Source organism: Lucilia cuprina, chromosome 5 (genome assembly GCF_022045245.1).
Source record: "Lucilia cuprina isolate Lc7/37 chromosome 5, ASM2204524v1, whole genome shotgun sequence".
Classification (NCBI taxonomy): domain Eukaryota; kingdom Metazoa; phylum Arthropoda; class Insecta; order Diptera; family Calliphoridae; genus Lucilia; species Lucilia cuprina.
This window is the reverse complement of record NC_060953.1, coordinates 22,447,362-22,453,118: the sequence shown is the minus strand read 5'-3', so window position 1 is coordinate 22,453,118 and position 5,757 is coordinate 22,447,362.

Sequence of the window (5,757 nt, the reverse complement as noted above, 5' to 3'; positions counted from 1 at the left end):
GCTCTTTTTATTAGAGCTTCTGATGCTCTCATAAGCTATGAAGCTAATATGAACAATCTTAGGGAAGAAAGACTCACTGTTTTTAGCTTAGAGGTTCATTCCGATGAATTGAAGGTTTTAATGAACGAGGTTAAGTCAACCTATCAGACATATCTAGACTATTTAGCTACTTCGGACACAACAGAACCTGATGATATAGATGTCGTCTCATCAAAATATCAGGCGACTTATAATGCATTCGTTAACTGTTTATCGAATATTAAAGAACGATTGCATACGTATGCCCAAGCTCAGAAGACTAGTGATTCTCCAGTAGTTAGCCAGAACTATACGAAACTCAACATAGTTTAGTAGTACCGTCCTGTGATGTTGAGACCTTTGACGGAGATTATATCTATTGGCCCGCTTTAAGGGATCTATTAACTGTTTTATAAGTAAATAATACTCGTCTTACCAACATAGAAAGGATGTGTCATCTTATACGCAAGACTAGTGGTCTTAGGCGTGGAATAGCCTTAGGGCTGCTTATGAAAATCCACGTATGTTGGTTAAAAACCAACTTAAATCTCTTTTTAATCTTCCTATTATTGAAAAGGAAACTTCTTAAGGTCTCAAGACCATACAAAGAGGTATAAACAGCTGTCTTTCGGTCTTATCAATATATAATGTTTCGACAGAAAATTGGGATCCGATAATTGTTTTCATTTGTGTTCAACGACTACCCGATAACTCTGTTACCTTATGGGAACAAAGTATAAACGATAAATTCGTATTGTATGTTTGGAAAGATCTGGATGCATTTTTTGATAGAAAGAATTCAGACCTTAGAATGTCTACGAGACATTAGGGAAGTCCCACAATCGAAAAAAATATCGACTCCAAAGGTGAAGGCGCACCATGCGACTTCATCTTCTTCTCTTTCTTGCATTTTATGTAAGAATCAAAGCAATTTTCTACGGGATTGTAAGAGATTTAAAAAACTTTCGGTAATGGACAGATTCTCGACTGTTAAGAAACATCACTAATGCATTAATTGTTTGTCACGAAATCATGAAGTGAAAGATTGTAAGAGTCTGTATTGTTGTTCTATTTGTAAAATGAAGCATAATACTATGTTACATAGAAATGTGCCTACTTCAGAAGATTCAAATGGAAGTTCTAGAACTTCTAATTCAGGTCCGAGCACAAGTGCTTTATCACAAGCTGCTCTATCTATACCCACAGTTTCTTCTCAAGTAGCAACATCTAACAGCTCTAGCTCCTATTAATAGACAGGCGTTTTATACTTCACAAAACCAAACCGTATTGTTAGGAACAGCGATGGTGAATATTCATCACCAGGGTATGACGTACCCAGCTCGTGCTCTCATTGACCCTGCTTCGTAATCATCGTTTATTTCCGAAAGAGTACAGAATCGTTTAAAATTTTTGACGCAATCGACGAATGCTCAAATTTGCTCAGGTGAATTCTGTAATATCAAGGAAATCGTGTTCCATTTATGTTGGCATGCCCTTGGACTCTTCAATTGTTTTGAGTACAGTAGATCTCGTTTTGCCATCGAATGAATATCGAAATGATTTGCCAAAATATACGTTTGGCAGATACTAACTTATTTGATTCTAGACCAGTAGATCTACTCTTAGGGGCAGATTTGTATCCACGAATTATAATGGGTTCAGTAAGAAAGGTTTTAGGGACATTAGTGGCTCAGAAAACTATTTTCGGCTGGATTATTACTGGTCCAGTTCCTCAGTCTTCAATTCAGGTATACAGCAATAGAGATGAATTTTCTGAAGAAGATAATATAAATAGTACCTTACTTAGATTTTGGGAAATAGAGGAATCTCCTAAACGGAAACTTATGTCAGCACATGATCGTATGTGTGAGGACAATTATAAGAAAACTACTCGTAGGGATTCTACTGGTAGATATGTGGTAACATTACCATTTAAACCGGAATTTCCCGAGACGTTAACATTAGGTAAGTCTAAACAGAATGTTAGGGCGCAATTTATACGGACAGAATCCTCTCTCTTGAGAAATCCTGTCATCAAGAATATGTATGATGACGTCGTTAGGGAATATTTAACTTTAGACCATATGCGTCAAGTTAAAGACTCTCCTTCTTCTTCTTGCTACCTGCCTCATCATCCAGTTATAAAATTGGACAGAAAGACCACAAAATTACGTGTGATTTTTAATGAGTCGAATAAAACGTCTAACGGTAACAGTCTTAACGATTGTTTATTTGTGGGACCCACATTACAGGCAGATCTCGTTCTCCTGATTTTACGTTGGCGCTTTTTTAGGTTTGTGTTTAATTGTGTTATAACACAAATGTATAGGCAGATTAGACTTGATAGTTCAAATACGCCATTTCAACGAATTTTGTTTCGTGATTCTCCGACGGAGGAAATGAGTTACAGACTGTAACCTTCGGTGTAAATTGTGCACCTTATCTTGCCATCCGTACCTTGGTACAATTGGCTGAAGATTCCGAAGCTGAGTACCCTCTAGAGGCGAAAATACTTCGGAAATGTATGTACGTCGATGACGTATTAACTGGGACTCACGAGATCCCAACCGCTTTGATCGCTCGAGATCAACTTATAGCGGCTTTAGCATCAGCGGGGTTTGTTCTTAGGAAATGGACTTCGAATGAGAAAGCTATCTTATCTGGTATACCAGTTGAGCATTTAGTAGATGCCGAACTATTGACATTTATTGAATCAAGTAGCTCAAAAACTCTTGGGTTAGAGTGGAATGCTCATTCTGACTCGTTTTATTTTAATAGGTACTATCTATAATAGCCAGATTATTTGACCCTGTTGGATGGTTAGGACCAGTCATTATTGTCGCTAAGATGATAATGCAAGACAAGATAGATTGGGACGCAGCTCTTAAGCCCGCTACTGAAGCCGCATGGCAAAAATTTGCTGCTTCATATCATGAAGTAAACGACATCCATATTCCTAGATGGGTTAATTATATACCTAATTCTACAGTGGAGCTTCATGTCTTTTCAGATGCATCTGAAAAAGCCTATGCAGGGGTAATTTACGCTAGAGTCGAAAGACCTAATGGCGAAATTTATATCCACTTGTTAACTGCTAAAACAAAAGTAGCTCCCATCAAATCAATTTCTCTACCACGACTTGAACTCTGTGGTGCAGTTCTTGCGACGGATCTTTTAAAATCCGTATTATACGAAATTGACATCCCATTATGTCAAATATATTGTTGGACTGATTCTACAATCGTCCTTGCTTGGCTGAAAAATGAACCTTGTTCATGGGCAACCTTTGTAGCCAACAGAAGGAAGTGGTCGGAAGACATAATTGGCACCATGTCAAATCTGACAACAACCCAGCAGACTTGGGAAGTCGGGCTATTTCACCCTCTGATTTAAAAAAGAACAATGGCATGGTTAAAAATGGCTTCGGGAAAAAAGCACTACCTTTAAAGGCCTACGTTTGTATTTTTGTCTGTTTTGCGACTAAAGCCATTCATTTGGAAGTCACTCCAGATTTATCAACTGATAGATTCCTGGGAGCTTTTAATCGATTTATATCGAGACGAGGTTGTCCCACTAATATGTTTTCCGACAACGGAACGAATTTTGTGGGAGCTTCTCGTAAAATAGAAAGGGATTTTAGAACATTTTTGTCAGAAAGTCATGCTCGGATGTGTTCCACTTACGGTATTAATGGACTAACATGGCGATTTATTCCAGCGGGCGCTCCTTATATGGGAGTCTTATGGGAAGCGGGAGTTCGAAGTTTTAAACTTCATTTCCGTAAAGAAGCTAAGTCCGTGAAATATACCTTTGAGGAATTATCGACGGTTCTCGCAAGAATTGAGGCTTGTCTCAATTCAAGACCGTTGTGTCCTATAAGTGATGATCCGAATGAGCCAGTAGCACTTACGCCTGGTCATTTTTTGATTGGGTAATCATCCTTGCTCCACCGGAGCCTTCTATTTACGAATCTCCAATCAGTCTCATAAATAGATATATGAAAGTTAAAGCTCTCACCCATCATTTCTGTAAACGATGGAAGGAGGAATATCTTTCAAATCTTCATAAAAGATATAAATGGAAATACCCTGAACGAGACATATCGGTAGGTGACTTAGTAGTAAAAAATGAACAAATGTCTCCGACTTCCTGGAAACTTGGTAGAGCCGTTAAAACTTATCAGAGAAGTGATGAACACGTTCGCGTCGCTGACATACGAACAGAAAATGGCAATCACAAAATTAGTTGTTTTGACTAATGAAACCATATAAAATTAAAATATTAAATAATTTTCCTTGTCCCTAGTACCATGGACGCTTTAACCATCGCAATGGAAGATGCGCTCTTAGAGTCCGACAAGGAAGTAATGGAGGTAGAGGACCAAGGATTTAAGGTGGCTACAGTAGCTGATCCAGACCTTGCTACAATACCAGATCCAGTTCCTGCTCCAACACCATCTCTAACCCTTACTCCAACACCTACTTCGGCATCTGATTTAGCACCAGAGTTGCCTGCTTTAGTGATTGCTTATCCAGATACAGCAGCAGCTCCACCAACAACAAAGTCTTCGAAAGAGGAACACTCGGATTCGAAAGTTTAGGAATCTTCCAAATCCAAATGCCTTCAATGTAAGGGTAAACATCCCATTCATAAATATGCGCACTTCCGAAAATTGAGTCACGAGCAGAAGCTACAATTTGTCGTGTTACATCGTAATTGTTACCGTTGCTTATCGACTAAGCATTTAGCAATCGATTGCAAATCGCCAATGAAATGTAATGTATGCAACAAAAGTCACCACACCCTTTTGCACGCTTCGGGAAAAGGACCATCAAAAAAGGGTAAACCCTCGTGTTCCGTTGACAAAACTTTCAAAGCACGATTAAAACCTACACCGTCCCATATATCTAACGTGCCAGTAAGACACATGATAAGTCTTTCTCCTACGTTAAAGGTTAGTTTGCTAATCGGTAATAGGAGAATTTTGGTACGTCGTTTGACTATTGCGTCAATATATGCGCCTTATCCGCAAATAACATTAACGGCAACGGTAAGGAAAATGCTTGGGATATGGACACCCACTGAGACAATTTCGACCGAAATTTTGTCGTTATTTGATGGGATGTAGTTAGCTGATCCCAATTTTAATCAGTCGGGAAACGTCGCGCTGGTGTTAGGACCCGAATTGAGTTCGGCTATAATTAAAGGAAAAATCCATTCGAGCCCGGGAATTCCTCTTGCGCAATAAACTTTGTTTAGATGGGTCATTTCAGGGCAATCCCCGTATTAAAAACAATAATTTTTTTCTTAATTTGACCTGTGAATCTTATTTATTCATGGGTACAGTCGAGGGACTGAAAAAACCTGTCTTCGGGACTTCGGCTCTGTGGGGAAAGTCCAGAGACTTCGTAAAAATCTGCCTTCGGGACTTCGGTTCTGTGGGAAAGTCGAGAGACTTTGTAAAAATCTGCCTTCGGGACTTCGGTTCTGTGGGGAAAGTCGAGAGACTTCAACAATTTTTATTTTTTTTTACAGACAGACATTGATTGTTTTTATTAAGAACAAAATCTTTTAAAAATAAAGCATTTATTACAATTTGAATAATAAAACAAGTAGAAAAGTATAGTCGCGCATGGCCGACCATATAATACCCTACACATGAGTATTACCATAATTCCAAAATATTTAAGCAATTTATTGATAAAAAAAACTAAAATTTCTAAATGAGGCTTTATATAG